At 45.7% G+C, this 18,422-nt stretch overlaps 1 long non-coding RNA gene across 1 annotated transcript; it reads left to right on the plus strand.

Moving 5' to 3' along the window:
* Window positions 1-294: 294 nt before the first annotated feature.
* On the plus strand, window positions 295-648 carry LOC129582878 (uncharacterized). The gene is made up of 3 exons (XR_008689693.1): window positions 295-373; window positions 461-548; window positions 607-648. It is a non-coding gene; the product is annotated as an uncharacterized LOC129582878 (long non-coding RNA).
* The last annotated feature ends 17,774 nt before the right edge of the window (window positions 649-18,422 follow it).

Below are 18,422 nucleotides of genomic sequence, written 5' to 3' on the forward strand. Positions count from 1 at the left end.
CAGATTTTGTGGTTGGGCGTGTCAGCCATTCAGCGATCATGCAGTTTGTTCAGTCGGCTTAACCTTTTATGGCGGAGGTTATTTGCCGCGCTGGGCGTTGCAGTTCGACGCCAAAGCAAGAGTGGGCGAAAACCAAATGCCGAAGGCTCTCTCGACAGTCAGCGCACCGCTGATCATACAACCCGATTCCCAGTCGTATGTATCATATCGCTACAGAGGACAGCCCATACTGGTTACCGTGTTGGCCCAAGCAGCGCCCTACACGGAGCCAGCAGAGGAGCTGAACGTGTTTAATTTCACTGTCACTGCTATCACTGAATGGTTCGAACTAAATGTAACGCTGCCCAAACGACTCTCGGGACAAACAATGAAGGTAATTGAGGTGAACCGACAGACAGACGGCAACTGCGTCGACAGACGTTGTACGAAATTAAAATATAATCTGCATGATCTGTTCTAGTTGTACCTAGCTGTACAGTTTCCGGAAAGCAGCACTACAACGCCCATGAATTTCGCAATAAGCAGCATCTGGTTTACGGGAGAAAAAGGTACTAAAAACTCTGCCATTATGCTTACAGGATGTAGAGATACAGAATATTTATGCAGGGTATGAAGTTCCAGTGCAAAGTGATTCGACGCCACTTCCAGGTAAATAATAACTCATGCAAGTGTTACGTTAGCGATGTTTTAATGCGATAATTCTCCCTATGATTCACGATATCCTGTATCAGATATACTATCCGTATAAATACTTACATGTTCGCTAAAATCAACACAGTTACCCTACCAGTCTTATGTTCCGAACTTTGCTTCCTACTGTGTACTGACAATCACCAATAAAGGCTTGTAATATCTATTCGCCGGTTTTGCCATTTGCTCTGCCTAAGTTTCGTAACAATTTTGGTCCGATCACGACTGAGAAATCCTGTGGTATACAGCCAGTCCCTTTCCTACCGGGTGACCACGTCTCACCAGTACTTTTCCGCTGACCTTTTCCCCAGTTACCGCTTTCCAACCATATAACCCCTTGTTCATTGCCGAGGTGACTTTCCATCCCCAACGGCCCATTACCCATAGACATGGAGAACGGAACAACGGTGGTGCCATGTGTAAGTGACAATCTTTAAAATGTTAACAGGCGGGAAGACAGGAACGTTTTAAACAGAGATTTTATTCGTCTTTTTCTCGATATTCATCTCGACCTGATTTATTTTGATATTTTTATTGTTTCTTGCCTCTTACCTATCCGTTGCAATTTAGAAGGCTTCGGTACAAAATGATTTAAGGTGATCTAATTGTTTCACTGCTCCCGAGAAGCTGTTTTCAGAAACACATTCTTCTTATAGAGAAAAATTTTCTCTATCACATGAAAGTTTATGTGATCAGAAAAACATCATGAACTGACCAAAACAACAAAAAAACAATAATGCCCCGCCGGTCATTTTTACCGACCACACAAAAGATTTTGAACGCAGCGCCACCTAACCATCGTAACTTCTTCGCTTCAACTCCGCGATTACAATACATATGGGCAAATACACTTTTCTAATTCAAGATTCTCAATTCATTTTCAAAACCTTTTTACTGCGTTGTTCTTCTCCTTCCTTATCTATCATTTTGAATATGGATCCTTTGTGTGAACTCTTCAAAAATAACGAGTAAGCCGTGTCTTAATCTATTGCTGTATCGGAATATGACTGAAGATTTGCTTTATTGTGTTATAGCCTTTTATGCCCGCAGTGGCTCCTGAACACAGTGGTACGGCTGCACGCACAGCGAGCTACGGGTAAAACAGCTCGACATGCTGTTTACGCAGCGGTCTACAAAAAACTAAAGGTAAGAATAACGAGGTACTCTTCTACGCTTTCCCAATACAATTTTTCGGCGTGCCTTCCGCGCCAGTGGTATTTTCTTGCGTCTGCGTGAATTTTACGCCATGCGGCTCATGCGTAATCTTAGCAGTGCGAATTGTACCACGCATTTTCGTCTGTGTTGCGTAATCGTTTTCGATTTGTGTTTATAGATATCTGGGTGGGGATCTGCGATAAAACTGCAATTTATCCTGCAGAATTTATCGCAGTGATCCAGCTACTGTTCCCGGATGATTCGATTCATAAAGAGGTTCGTTCATTTCGCAATATTCATGACTGTATTATAGCTATTATTTATTGTAGTTATTATCCTAAATATTGATTATCCGCATCTAATCTCTATGCTTTTTTATTTTAATGCAGTTTAATTTAATTTTATTTTAATAATATATGAACACTTTGGGCTGCTTGTACAGTAAAGTGAATTTCTAAATTTCAGATCGGTAACCCCAACGTCAGCCTGAAAGATATAGCAGACTCTTAATTCTGCTGCATGTTTCTTACTTTCTGGTCATCGTACGATTTGTCAACGCATTCCAGACAACAGAATTAAAGTGTGATGCAGTTTTTTATTGTTGTTTATCGCTGTTATCAAGCTACCACTAAAGCTCTAACATCATCAAGAATTGAAACCATAATCCCCACCATATTCACCATTCTGGGCTTTGCTGGGCGTTAACGGAGCCTTTCGTTTCTTGCTCTTTTTTGGTGACTTTTTCACAGTGGTCTTATTCGTGACAGGTAACGGTTCCGCTTCAACTGCGAGCTCAAAGCACGCCGGATTTTTCTCGCAGATTCCCCAGCCAGTTTTTTATCGTTGCGCTGTTTCAGCTGACTTGCACGGTTTGCGTCGCGGGCTTGCAGGTACAGTTTGAGTTCTGTTTCCATAGTCAAACCCAGTTCGCCGAACACCGCGCAACAGGTCTCATAGCTTCCATCATTCCACTCGGCAGTCGCCAGATTAACTGCAATGCGTACCGACTGTAACGTCGCCCTCTCGACTGAAAAAAATTTATTAGCTCCTACAGCGACCAGTAATGTATCGTAAACACACGTTACGCTAAATCATTGACGCTAAGTAGTTGAAACAGCTCAGGTCTTTGGTAACAGATACCGTTACCGTAAGTCCGTAACCATTAAAAATGTTGTTTAGTTTTAATTACTTTGCTGCATCGCGACCATATCTTTGAGTGAAACGCTTCGTTTCGGCTTGTATGGTAACTGTGACAGAGCCGTTTCAGCCATTTCTCATCAGTGAGATTTTGGAAAACTGGTTTCACCTGTTCCATGCATGCCGGAAGAATGTTGTTCCTGTGGTGATATTCCTGAAAATATTTTTTTATGCGATATTTTTATATTTTCGTAGCTTGAGGTTAACGCTGTCAGTATAACTGACCTTTAAACGCCCCTCACTTTCGGCCAGTCTGTAGGGACACCAACTATCAGGTCCCAGTGGGCAAAAGCGATGATCAGGCTCAGCATCGGTAGAAATTTTGTGGTAGTATACGGCCCAAATAGCTTTATATAGATCGTCCGGGTTACCACCTTGTTTTCCCGTCTCATTTATTGCAGCGGAAACGTAATACGACATTAGTGAAACCTGCCAATATTAGCGTAACCTTTAGTGAAACTGTGATTTTGTGGCGGTAACCGGTTACTTCGTAACTTTCTTTTTTACCTGATGTTCGGTTAACTTTCCTGCTCCTTCATTGCTCTTCCTAGAGAATTACGTATGGTGGTCATTTGACGCTTGAATCGTTTACCAAAGTGGTTTTGTCCTCCAGCTTTTCCACTTCCATACCCGGATATATGTTCTTCACTTTCTCATAGTTCTTGCTGTCTCCGTCACCGACCATGTAGCGATAGCTTAAGCATAAAGTCAGCACCCGTTCATTAGAAATGCAATTTATGACAAGTAACAACAACACAGCGTGACAAGTAACAAAATTTAGGAGCGTAACAGGTAACGCGTAACGTAACAAGTAACAGCAACACAAAGCGTGACAAGTAACAAAATTTAGGAACGTAACAGGTAACGCGTAGCGTAACAAATAACAGCAACACAAAGCGTGACAAGTAACAAAATTTAGGAACGTAACAGGTAACGCGTAGCGTAAAAGTAACAGCAACACAAAGCGTGACAAGTAACAAAATTTTGGAACGTAACACGTAACGCAAGAAGTAACCTCAACACAGCCACCATGTATCCGCAACAGGTAACAAGTAACGGTAATATGTAGTGTAGCGTTTAGCGTAATGTAGCAAGAAACACCTTCGTAACGCAGTACGTAACAACCGTGCTTAACGTGACAGGTCTCACTTAACTTACATTAGGTTTAGTTTTTTTATTGATCTCTCGAAGAGAATTTTTGTCGCGCTTGATTCCATAGAAGTAGATGCTCCGTCGTGATTCAGGTCGCAAAGGTGGTCCGCAAAGTCTTCATTTCCTTTACAAATTTGACAGTATTTGGACGATATAAAGTTATCTAAAACCTTTCCAGTCACAGCTGACAAAACCGATGTCACTCCAAACAAAGATGCGAAACCTCTGGTCAACCATGAACAGTCAGTTGCAACCGCTGTGCTTTCGGGAGACTGCGGCTCTTTTTCGGCCCAGCGCAAACGTGATTTGTCAGAAACCTTGAAACGGCAATGGTAACAGCAGGCAATACACAACACTTTCTATTATCCAAGTAAAAGCAAACGAAAAAACATATTACATAAAATACATTAGTAATATAAAGTACGTATTTGAATTTCTTGTTTATGTACTTGTTTGTACAACATAAAAGTGGAAAATTGAAATTTGAGTTCTTTTTCGCATACCTGATTTTCAAAGTATATTTCCCTTATTAATTTTTAAAATATTCTATAAAATCTACAGTGATATTATTTCATGTTTTAATGTGTTACCTTTTGAAGTACATTATCAATTTCGTCTCGGGCATGGTCATAATTGGACTGTGACAAACAGTTTAATCCCATAATACTGGTGAATTCTTTCAGCTTCTCGTAGCGAAGGTCCGCATAAATACCAGCCAGTACGAGTTTTTATTCAGGGCGAAAGAGTTGTCGCTTTTACCGTCTGCGTCTTTGGTACTACCAGTGCGTTCTGACGTCCAAAAGAATGACACGAGTGTTCGGGTGTCCACAGGAGAGACTTAGATGAGTGGATAGGCCAAAGTTCGAGGTTACCGATAAGCGGAGAGGTTTCCCACACGCCTGTATATTGGTGAGATGATTTTGCGCTCTACCAAAACCTTTTTTCGAACCTTGTCCTCACACTTTAAGTCCAGTGCAATAAAGAGAGCATTTAAGCACGTCCACGTAAATATCACAGAATCTGGTTCCATGGCAAAATTATGATTTTTAAAACTTGCAAATTATTACGCAATGAAATAGTTATAAAATATTAAATTAAATTACGCCGTTCAGATTTCTAGTCAACACAGCCATGATGAGGGCAAAGCTGTTAGTCTGGCAAGCAGGATCGCAGGTGGCGCATGTGTTTGTTTGTGTTACCGTGAGTCATGCACGAACCCATGAGCTGAAATGCTGAAGCTGTCATATCTCAGCATGACTCTTTCACTGAAAGAATTTTGTAGTATCACAGCGCCCCACGGTTCCTTGTTGTCTTGGTGTCAAACCATAGAAGAAAAAATTCACATATTGGGTTTGAATTTCTTTATTGTTGGTGAAGCTGTGCTTGTATGGCAGCACCACAAAGCAGCAATCAGACAAAATGACAGATTCAGAAGTCCCGTTCTGCTTTCTTTGGTGACGAAATTCAAAACCATTTAAATCCAATATGTAAAATGATTTGCTCTTTTTTTGCAAAATCAAAACTGTGATGGTTTTCCATTCGGTGCATAGTAGGAATTTATTATTACCAATTTTCACTGTTTACCATTTTTTGGGTCCGTTTTCGTGTTTTTTTCTTTTTGAGATATCACTATAAAAAAGGCTATTTAATTAGCTTTTTAATGGATACTAGCACTTGTAGAACGATTCAGAGGAAAGTGCGCAGCGAATTCCCAAAGTTCTCATAAATATACGCATGCTATAAACAATTACCTCCCGTTAAGCAATTATCAGTTGTATTACTATCATGTTGTTAATGTTCGAGTTCATAGTTCGGCGAACTAGTGATGACCTTTACGTCAGTGCTGCATCTAGTGGTCCGTTCGAGTTTTCGAGTTTTGCCGAGGTAGGCCAGTTCAGCCGTGGCTGTTTTGCTCTTGACAGTAAATTAATCTTTATACGATTCTCGCGTATCGACTGTGTCTGTCCGATTTCCGGTTGTCTATTTCGCGTTCCCGTCTCTAGCCGTAATTAAAAACTGATTAATTTTTGGGTAAAATTCTCCGTAAATAATTTTATGTATGATCTGATTATCCCAAATAATGTTGTATAAAGTAGTGTTTTACTTTGATTATTTTCCTTTAACACGGACTAAATATTTTTCTGCACAAAATCATTATGACCTTTGTTGCCAAATAGCTTACTTCTCGCTAAAACGAAAACCGTATGCTCTGTTATGTAAAGAGGAACCAGAAAAAGTTGAAACGAACAGCCAGATTATTTGGGAGCGGTTCATTTCATTTTTTTGTTGTTACGTGTCCCGTGGGTACAGTTCGGATTGAACATTTGATAATACATTTTTGTTGAGTAACCAGAGCTAAAAACAAAAACGATTACCATCAGAGTACGATTAAAAAGCATCGCTGTTAGTCACTCATAAGGCTTGGGTGTGTAATTAGTCAGATGTTCCTGTCAGATGCTCTATCCCGTTTTGTTCGAGTTGAGTCATCACATTCGTTGAGCCATCACATTCGTCATTCGTTATTGTCGCAAAATTAGAGTCGAGTCATCACGTTCATCATTTGTTAATGTCGCAAAATCAAGGATAGGTTTGGCGTATCACTCATCTCGCGTTCGTTTTACGTGAATCATCAAAATAGATTCATCCAGTAACTGGACAGAGTACCGGGAGAAGACACCAGAGTCTCCTGTCACCAGCGACCGTACGTCTTCATCTTCCAGTGATAACGCCCTCCATAATACAGCATTTCTCGCGACCCCTGATTTGGACACGTTTCCTAGTACCCCAGTCGGGTACCTCCTGCGCTCGGCTGTCGAACACCAGTTGGACTTTAGGGAGGTTGTTGATCAGTTAGACATTGTTACCCGAGAAGCTCGAGAACGCGGTAAACAGGTGCGTGCACAAAAGAAAGTAGCCTTTGAAATGACGAAGCCAGAGGACAGTAAGTCCCCCGGTGATGACGATGACGTAAGGGAGATATCTAAGAAGGCCGATTCGGGTAGTACAAGTCAACGGCAACCAAGCTTACGAGATCTTCCGAAGTTCAGTGGCCGCTTGCTCGAGGATGTCGACAATTTTCTTATGGAATTTGAGGCACAGGGCGAGCTTTACGGGTGGCGCAACTCACAGTTCCTCGACTACATGAAAGTCTGTCTAAAGGGTGACGCCCTCCAGTGGTACATGTCTCGGCCTAAGGAAAAGTCGTGGGATGCCCTGCAAGACGCCTTGAAGGAGGCGTTCGGCAAGAGTCCAATAGACTACGACTTGGAAGGACGGACCATGCGCATGCTTGCCACTGATGATCCGTTAGCTTACGTTACCCGCATTACCAGAATCGTCCTATCCAGGAATCCGCAGGCGCGGCAGAGCGATCTCATATTACACCTGTTTCAAGGGTTGCCTGATAACCTCAAGGCCGAAATGGTCACGGTGTATGAGGATCTCGAGGATGCCACTGAGTAGCCTATCGCTATCGGGCTCGTTTGGCGTTCCCATACGGGGATACTTCTTTGTTCCCCGAACCGGACGAATTGCCACGCGGACGAGCGTGTGTAGAAGAATCAAAAGTTAAAAAATATGTTCCGGCGTTTGCAGCGTTCGGTGGGTCATCCTCGCAGACATCCAATAAACCGGTCACCGAGGCTGAATTTGAGAAAAAGTTTGAAAAGTTAGAAGCACAGTTGCAAAAGTTGGTGGATGAACGAACGGCACCCGGCAGTCAACCTTCACAGGATCGCTCGCGCACCCTCCGCACGTGCCATTTCTGTGGCCGACCGGGACACATCCAAGCTACATGCTGGTCAAACCCGGAAGTGCCTCGTATCGTGGGCGCGGTCGCGGGGTAGTAGAGGATTCCGGGGGCGTGGCAGGTTTGGGAATACCTCGGCTCGTCCGTTTACATATGATAACCAAAATTTTCCCAAATTGCCCGTTTCCGCTTCCCCAGTAGTACTCTCGTTGCCTGCCCCACAGGCGACGGCTGCATCCGGTACGAATGCAGGTTCGGTTCCGCCTACCATGGTCTATTATACCGGACCGCCCCCTGTTAGACAGGATGTGGCGCAGGTAATGGACCGCACTCCTTTAAACTACTGAATCCTGCGGGTGATACCAACCCACGCGCAGGAAGAAATGACACCTTGTCTACTGTTGTTGGTCCGATTTTGTGTTCTGCTGATGTTAACGGGATTGGTTGTCGCGCTATCATTGACACTGGTTCTGGTGTCTCGTTGATCAACTCCCAATTCGTTGGTGCACATCGTTTACCAGTTTCTACCGATTCGTTTGTTAATCTACTCACGTTAGGAAGTCCGCTTGACTGCTCCCGTACGGTAACCGCTGATATCTCTTTGTTGGACATAAAGAAAAACGTTAAATTTGCGGTCGTCGATGTCGTCCCGTTTGATGTGTTATTAGGGAATGATTTCATGCAGCTCACGCCGTTACAGATCGACTTCCATCGTTTAGTACTGACTACTCCCCGTTCATCAGCCCCCTTTCGGTTTCTGTGTGGTATGGAGGTCGCGACTCCTTGCCACACGAGTACAATCACGGCGCCGTGTTATTTATTATGCTCATCAGAGAATAATGTGTTTAGTCGAGGTTTGGCAAATGAGGTTCGCTCGAACCATCCGGACATCGGTTCGCTGGACGAATTAGGTCTGGGTGAGGACAAGGGGGCCCTTCTATCGAGCGACACGCAGTTGGGTACAGGGGCAGCTACAGTCGATATGGTCACTCTTGCAGACGTTGTTCGGCTGCAGGACATCATGCAAGTTAACGATGACATACTGGCAGCAGAATTCGAGCCAGTCCCCGATGAGTTATTCGGACCGGTGGAGTATACAGATGCACCTCTGGACCGTAAAACTCTCAATTTCGGGGATAACCTAACGGAGTCACAAGAACAGCAGTTGATGAACCTTTTACTTGAGTTCAGCGATTTATTCCCGGGTAAAACCCAGAAATTAGGGACTTGTACGGCGATGCAGCATCAAATCGTTTTGCGACCGGATGCAAATCCGGTAATTGAACCGCTTCGCCGTTTTGCCCCGTGGCAACGTGAAGAAATTCAGAAACAGGTGGCGGATATGGAGGCTAAGGGCGTGATCACACCTTGCTCATTGAGCGATCGTTGTGCCAACGTTGTTCTCGCAGGTAAGCGGGATGGTGGGCTCCGCTTCTGCATTTCTTACAAACTTCTAAATGATGACACTCTATTTGATCCGTACCCGCTGCCGCGTATTGACGATTGTCTCGACTGTCTCCGGGGGAAACCAATACTTCACCTCCCTGGATCTAGCAAGTGGATACTGGCAAATCCCGATGCATCCGGACTCAAAAGCACTCACATGCTTTCGTACTCCGGGAGGTACTTATCAATTCGAGGTCATGCCGTTCGGTCTTAAAACAGCTCCGGCTACTTTTTCGCGGATGATGGATAAGGTCTTCTGTTCTCTCCGTAACAAAGTCCTCATTCTATACCTGGATGACATCGAGGTTTTTGGACAAACATTCGAACAGTTGCTGACGAATATGCGACTGGTGTTCACGGAGCTGAGGAAGGCCGGCCTAAAGTTGAAGCCGTCGAAATGTTTCTTCGGAAACAGTCAGCTTCGTTTCCTTGGCCACTTAATCAGTGGTGATGGCATTTCGCCTGACCCCGAGAATGTCCAGAAAATCCTTGGTTCCGTTACACCCCAAAGCGTGCGAGACGTCAAAAGTTTTATTGGAGCTTGTTCCCATTACCGACGGTTTATTAAAGATTTTAGTAAAGTCGCGGCTCCCCTCCTGCAGCTCACTAAAAGAACGTCCGTTCCTTTGGACGCCTGATGTAGACCTGGCGTTCCAGGATTTGAAAGGTGCAATTACCGCTGCACCGATTTTAACGCACTTTGATAACACCAAGGATCTGGTACTTGAAACTGACGCCCGCCTCGACGGACTCGGCGCGGTCCTCAATCAGGTTGAGGATGGCAAACTCAGGGTACTCGCTTATGCCAGTAGGTCGCTTAGCCCAGCCGAGCGGAATTATTCCACTTCCGAGCAGGAACTGTTGGCGGTCGTATGGGCCGTTACCGAGAAATTTCATTATTATCTCGGTGGTCCCAGGCCGTTCACTGTAATCACTGACCATCATTCGCTTGTCCCTTTATTTAAAACGGCGGTTTCATCAGGGCGTTTAGCACGATGGATTTTGGCCCTTCGCCCTTACCAAATAAAGATTTCGTACCGCAAAGGTCTATACAACTCAATGGCTGACTTTCTTTCACGGCTTAAAACCCAGTGTCTCTCATATTTTACCCAAGTTGTCCCCGAAGACAGCATCAAATCCATGCAGGCGACCGATGGATTCTGTCGTAAAATCAACAGTATTCTAACAGGCTCGTCGGATACCGAAGAATTTCGCATAAAAATCCTGCATTTTGTCCGGAAGAATAATCTGCTCTATAAAATCGTTTTTCGCAATGACTTGCCCGTTCACTTGTTGGTCGTCCCACGTTCACTCCAGCCGTTGCTCTTAAAAGCTTACCACGACGACATCGGTCATCCAGGCGTGACTCGCACGTACGAATCTTTACATGAACGGTACTACTGGCCGAGAATGATCGATTTAACCGCATCCCACGTGCGCAGTTGCCGTTCTTGCCAGACCTTGAAACCTCCTCTTCGTCCCCCGTATGGCTTCCTACAACGAATCCATGTAGGCCGCCCGTTCGATGTCATTGGTATAGATTATGTCGGCCCGCTTCCGACTAGCTCGAAGGGCAACCGCTACCTTATCGTGGCTGTCGATCATCTCACCAAATGGATCGAGGCACGCCCGGTGAAGGCGGCCACGGCGGCCAATGCTGCCCACTTTCTGTACGAACAGATCGTGTGCCGGCATAGCTGCCCAAGGGCTATTCTTACCGACCTCGGCACTCATTTTACGGGCTCGCTTTTCCAGAATCTTTTACGGTTTTTAAGAATTCGACATAACACAACCACTGCGTACAATCCGAAAGCGGATGGGCTCACTGAAAGGATGAATGGAGTTCTTATCAGAGCAATCGCCCATTACGTCTCCCCGACCCAAAGAAACTGGGACGAACTGGTACCCACAATGACTCATCACCTGAATACCATGAAGCAGGACACTGTCCGCTATTCGCCTTACGAATTACTTTATGGATACCGACCGAATCTCCCGTTAGATACAGAATTAGATCAGACCCCCATTCCGCTTAATATTCCCGATGACGCTTTCACTCAGGGAGTTTTTCGTTATCTTGAGCAGGTCAGGGAAATCGCCCGCTTAAGAGCCAATAGCAGTCAAGATCGTTCCGGCCCCCGTTTCAATGCAACTCGCCGTAACCGCATTTTCGCACCAGGTGACTTGGTCCTCCTCCGGTGCCCTCCGCAGATCCAAAATCCTGATAATCTAGCTCTTAGTCCGAAGTTTCTCCCGAAATGGCACGGACCATGGAGAGTGGTCCGAAAGGATTCGTTAGTGAATTACACCATCGAATCCGTCCGGGGCCGACCAAAACAACAGATGGTTCACGTTCAGCGTCTTAGGCATTACACTGAGCGCATGGATTCTGCGTTTCCAGTGCCTGCCTCCGAAGTTGATGGACCTGACGCTTTGAATAATATAAGTAATGTCGATCTCGACGCATCCTGCGAGGTTGCACCACAGCCACCTCCGCGGAACCGCAGCTCTGTACGGCGGTCGGAACGGCTCCGAGTAAAGCATGCAGGGGAAGCGCAACCCACTTGAGCTATCTTTTTCTAGGTGTTAAATGCCACGTTTGAACTTTGTCTCGTGTTCAGAATATTCGCATTTCTCGTATTTTCCCGTGTTTTAATTATATGTACAAGTACATAGAAAATAAAATAAAACCATATATACCCATGTCTCCGGTTTAAAAAAAACAAAAAAAAAAAAAACTTAAAAAAAAAGGGATAAAGGTGTCAACAACGCGGTAGAACTTTGGTGGTTAGACCAGTATTACCTTTTATTGTGGTCGAAGTCAGAAATTGTAAGTTAATAATTTATGGCACGATGACCTCTTCTTTTATAGTTGGCTAGCCATCTTGATCCCCCAGTTTTTCAAGTCCAAGGTAAAAACCCCTCTACCCTTGGCAACGATTTCGTGGTGGATCACTTCGGCATGTATGGGGTGGAGACCGTGACGACAATTATCAGCAAATTGTCCGACGACGGACCGTTTCTCAAGGTCCCTTACGTCGCGAAATTTCTTGGCACGCTTTTCGACGAGACGGACATCGCATGCTTTACATCGTTTTCTACGGAGTTCCAGGCTCATTTACGACAAGCCGAGTTGACGTCGTACTCCAGCGCGTTGAATCAAATGCATACCCATGTTCCCGGGAAAGAGCTCATGGTTTCGCTTCACCTGGCAAAGTTGTTCGTCGCTCAAACCGGTTCCCATACAGCTTTTCCGGCGCCTTTTTACTGCGGGTGTGCCTCCACCACCTTAAAACCGGATCGGACATCATTAGTCATAGCCACCGGTCCAACTGGGCCTTGCGTTGCGCAGACCGTCCGATGGACTTCGGATCAGCAGGTTACCACCACTTGTCGACGTCCGGCTCAACGATTTGGTCTTTTCCTGGGTTTCAGCCGCGCTCCCAAGTTCTTCTGCAAGGACTGCTTTAATAAGGCTTTGAATCACGAGTTGTGTAACGACGGTTGCTTTCATGCAAGCCCCGATGACCCAGGTGTGGAGCTCTGTCGCCAGGGACACCCGAATCGCCGGGGATACCTTCAGTGCCTTCATTGCCAATATGAGAATCGCTACAAGGTGAGCTGCCTTGCGGGAAAATGTCGTCGGCCCTCGCCGACGACGCGTTTACAACACCCAAATTGCGTTTGGGATGCGGGAACATTTCTTCCAGATTTTGGATGCTCCACACCAGGCGTTCACGCCACAGGAATATGTCGAAGTACGTTACCTCTCTACCTCCTCAGGAGAAGCACGCCATATTCTGGATCGGGTTCGAGGTTTAATCACGCGTCAGGACTCTGGTTTCTTTCATCGTAATAGTCGCTTTTTCACAAATACTTTCATGCATATGCTCCGGTCCGATCCGCTGCTCTTCCAGTTCATGTCACTGGTCCCGCGCGATCCATCTGAGGAACGCCTCGCGTACAAGGCCGTTTTACCATTTCTCCCATCTTTTCTAACATCCCAACTAGTGTTCCTGGAATCGACGTCTTCACCAGCAAGTTACCGTACCATGACACCGCGGAAGACTTCGATTGTCTCTGCTTCACCAATAAGAAATCCACCTCGTTCCTTGGATGGACCGCCCAGGATTACTACATCTCCTCGGTGACCCTGAAGTACTGCCGCGCCACCGCCGTTTTCAGCGAACAATTATGTGGAACTCACAAAGCCAATGGAATTTGCAATCGACCGGCTGACCCACGACGCATCTTTAAGGCCGTCTATCCGACTCCGATCACAGCCTGTGCCTCCTGCCTGGAGGCGGTGTTCCAACATGCGGTGTGCGTTTGCGAAAATCGAGTGGTCCTTAAAACCTGATAAACTGGACCGCTGTCCTAGCGGTCACCTGTATCACTCGTCTTGCCACATTCATAACGGCTGTCCTCATTGTTTTTACATGAAAAGAAGCCGGATGATGACATCACCGTCATCTTGGACCCAATGGAACCTCCCCACTAGCGTCCTCGTCTGTAAGTAGCGGAGCTACTCCAGCTGACGTCGATGCGCTGCTTAGTGCGAATTTACCCAGCTCCGGATCCGTAAACATCGACGACTTGTTAGTTTTCGCGAATGGCGTCTCAACTGACCACGACGATGAAACTTCCGATGCGGACTCCACCGTTTCAGTAACAACGTCGGAGACAGCTCATCCCCCAAATGGTCTTCAGCAAATCGCCATGGATTACCCTGCTGCCGTAGACAGTTCTTCTGGGAACGACGCCGAAATGCCAGACGACGTCTTCGAACCCCCAGCGGGGAATCCCCTGAATGCGGATTCAGCAGGTATCACTCCCGAGCGTTCCACTTCGCATGATATCCGGCTTCCAACACCAACGCCAAGCCCTCGACGCCGTATCATGGCTACATTGTTCCTTACTCTTCTTTCCTGTGCTCTGGTCGGTGCCGATTTAAACAAAACGTTGTGTGACTGCACTTCGACGAAATTCATTGGATTAGCGGACCTCCAGGGACTTATTCGCTGTGGTAGTACCAGCGGAAAGGTCCGAACCTCTTTACCGGTAAGTTATCGAGTCCATGAACATCGTCCTAAGTCCCGTACGTTTCATGGCTACGTGTGTAAACTCGTACAGAAAAGCATCGTACAGGAGGGTTTCCTGTTTTGGTCTTATAACACCCAACGAGTCGACGTGATCGTGCCCATTTCAGCGGATGCCTGCCGTGCGATGGTTAATTCTAGGAAATGTGGATCGAATCCCATGGTCCAGTCTGGACGTGTATGGCTCTTCGACGGCATTCCCACGGTCGAACGTCGTTGGAACCAGGTACGCCAAGCGGATCTCTTAACTTGTCTTTTCGAGGAGGTAACTCTTGAGGTTGCCTGCGAGAACTGTCCTGTTCTCGCAGCCACAGGGGGAAATTTCTTCCAACTTTTCCGCCGGGTCGAGCGTCCATCCCCAAGAAACCTTTGTATGGGACAGCCACATGCTGCCCCAGGAATGTCAGTATCGTCCCATCCTGAAAGGACAAGCCACCTGGATTGTCTTTGATACCGGGTTCGCTCACCTCCAGGATCACAACCAGCAGGTGTCTTGGTACCTTCAGGAACGCAGACACGAGCTCTGCGGACCCACGAAAGGTTTCGTGTACACCGTCAAGAACCATCCCACGTTGCTGGTTTCCTTCAATCAGACTAGTGTACCTCCCACGACTTCTTTTCCTAAACCAGTTTCTCCCCATCGGAGTAACCGTACTCTATTTCCGCCCGACGATACAGGTCTCGCGTTGGCCGCGCACCTCCAGTACATCGAAGACTACTTTGCCTATATGGAACTGGACATCGCGCGTCACCTCTCGGCACTCCAGTGCCAGGCCGATCACCAGACAGTTCGGCAGTTGGAACTCGTTAGCTTAAACTCACCCCTGAATGCAGCACACTTCCTCGGGTACCCGCATTGCTTCGCCGCAGTTGTCCGTGACTTTCACGCTAGCATCTACCAGTGTGCTCCCGTCAACGTCTCCATTTTTGCGGTTCCCGGGCATTGTGGTCCCCAACCTCGTTTTCGCATCCAGGCGGGAAACCACACCATGCTCCGTACGGTCGATTATGATGGTATGCTTATCCGTCCAGCCGTAGATTGCTACCACCGATACGATGTGGTCACCATTGACGGACTCCCGTATCGCTATCAGGATGGAGACTGGACGCTCGTGAACCCCAGTTTTCACCCATCGGTCCAGGCCTATGCCCATCGCATAGAACCACTTGAAGATAATACGGAGGAACTTCTCGGTGGTTCCCTGCGTGAGGATCCGCTGCGGTTTCTGGACCTTACGGCTGAAATAAGTGGTATGATGATGGTGAACGGACTGAGTAATTTTACTCGCCTTATCACCCCAACCACTGAACGCCAGGACCTGGAATCACTCAGTCTGCTTAACGGTGTGACTTCCCTGGCCTTCCTTCTTGTGGTGTTTATGATCCTTTGTTGTGTTTGCGTCCGCTTCAATCGTAGCATATGTTGTTTTTTTCACTACCTTTTCCAGTGTCTCGGGTTTTATGGACGGATGCGACGCTGGACACCTCCCGGACTGTGCGACCACCTCCGGAACCCACTGGGGTCGACCCGCCCGATTACGTGGATGAGGACGGACTTTCGCAAACGTTCCCAGACCCTCCAAATATATCGGCAACGGCTCCCCCACCATTACCTCCGCGACCGCAAGTAGTTCCCGGAACACCGCACGCCAATTCAACGGCTCGGGTAACATTCGCAGGACGGACCGCCACCTATCACCCGGCGCTAGCGCCTTGTTCTTGAGAAGTGGCTGGCCATGTGGTGTATATTATGTAAATTATAGGTTGTAGAAAATCCCGATCGTAAAATGTAATCGTTGTATTCGTGTTGAACGCTCCGTCGTCAGCACAATTCCCTTACTTTGCGAAAATTTCAAAAACAGATTTTTCTTTATTTATAAAGCGATATCATCTTTTCCTAACAATGAATAAAAGCCATAAAAATTGTTATTCAAATATTGCCCATTTTGTTTAGCTAAATGGTTCGTTAAAACCACATAAACATAAAAAAAAAAACAAAAAAAATTTTTTTTTATTAATGCTTCTATCGGTGTTGTTATTTGTAACAATAATTTTAATATTGGTTTTCAAACAAAAGAAAATTATTAGTCGATTTCCTAATATCTGATGTACATGACGCTGTAATCCCGGACAAGAGTGGCGACTATCCATCAGACACACCGAGCCTCGGGAGACATAATACGGGTACGTACGTTGTAGTCCGGAGTAATATTTTTCTTTAGTACGAGCTCATTGACTTCATTAATTGTATCGTTAGTTAACAAACTGCCGGTCAAAATACGAGGGTTATTTAATAATCTTTGAACATGTCGTGACCTTGAACTGATATTATTCATAACTGTACGGGAATTTTGACCAAAACTCCATTGCGTGATATCCCACGCCCTACTATACGGCCGCGCACAACCTCACAACCGTTCCACCGGATCCCCTTAATGTGCTTAAACTGCCAAGTCTTTCGGCGTCGATAATTTAGTAGCTATGCACAACCGCAAATACCATCAAATCAGGCGTAATCGTGTCCAGTTGCGCCAACAACTGTAGGCGGTTCGGACAACAGCACCATAAGAGTTAACGCCCTGCGGTGCTGCGTCGCCCGTCGGCGCGGACACTGATTACAACCCAGAGGCGGTGAAACGTGCAAGAACGAAACGCGTATACCACCAAAACGCGAATTTATTTTTTATTTTGAAAAAAAAAAACCAAAAAACGTTTTTGTAATACCTAAAGCACTGGATATCGCCAGCAGCCTTGCCATGGACACTACAGTGCCGCTGCGCTGATATGTTGTGGGATCAGGGGATATCACGCAAACGGGATGGGAATTTCCGATAATTGGGCGCAATTAATTGATCTATGGTCACGTCGTATGTCAAAGGCTACTAGATAGCTTATATATCGCAATCTAATTGCGGGTTTACTATGCAAAATATTACAAAATATTGCAATATATATATATTCTGCGATGACTTTCTGTTCTTTAAAACCGGCCGCAAAATTGCAAAATCAGAAAAAAAAAATAGGACAGTGTATTTTTTATAATTTAATCCTTATCTGTAAACCTCCGGACGAAGTTATCTTTCTCGAATCCGGCTTCCACTGGAAGTCGAGTTTGGCCCCCCGCAGTGCAGGTGCTCCTGCAGAGCTGTCCCTGCGTTGTCCGCACCTCGACTACCAGAAGCCCGCGTAGTGGGTTTCAATGCCTGGCGCGAATCCATACCCCGTCAGCGGTGTACGTTTGTCACTCCTTAAAGCAAAATTGCAGAAATACGAACGTTATCGTAAAAATGCGGGGATTATTTCGTTCAAATATTTCACTACGATAAATTAATAACTAACGAAAAAAAAAACCACCTTGTTGAGATTCTCTCGTTCGAATATTTAATTATTATAAACAAATGCGAAAAAAAAAACCTTATTATTATACTACTTATTCATAATATGTAGTTTAGTATTTATTTCGGGAAGAGAGGAAAAGTTCTGAAAACAAAACAATTCGGGTTGTTCTCCTTCAATAGAAAATAAAAATAAAAAAAAACTACAATTCGGGTTGTTCTCCTTCAATAGAAAATAAAAATAAAAAACCAAACGGGTGTTGAAAACTCCCGATGCATATTTTATTTATTGCTTATGTAATATACGGATACGCATAATATGGCCATCCAGCTACTCAAGGTTTTATCTGCGGACCAGATCGGATCAAAGGAACGTTCACCGGGCTACCACTCACAGCACCAGAAGGAACTCCGGAAGCATGGACGGTATTACCAGGACACCACACCAATGTTGCGTCGCGGATATTAACATCCATGCCATACTGGCCACATTGACATCATCCTCCCCATACATCTTCTCATATCACCGATATCGTGGTGTTATCATATAATATGCATGCACATAACATACAGATCGTTTGTAAAGTTGCCTGCCCGATT

This window comes from Paramacrobiotus metropolitanus, unplaced genomic scaffold, assembly GCF_019649055.1.
Source record: "Paramacrobiotus metropolitanus isolate TYO unplaced genomic scaffold, Prichtersi_v1.0 Parri_scaffold0000008, whole genome shotgun sequence".
Taxonomy (NCBI): Eukaryota; Metazoa; Tardigrada; class Eutardigrada; order Parachela; family Macrobiotidae; genus Paramacrobiotus; species Paramacrobiotus metropolitanus.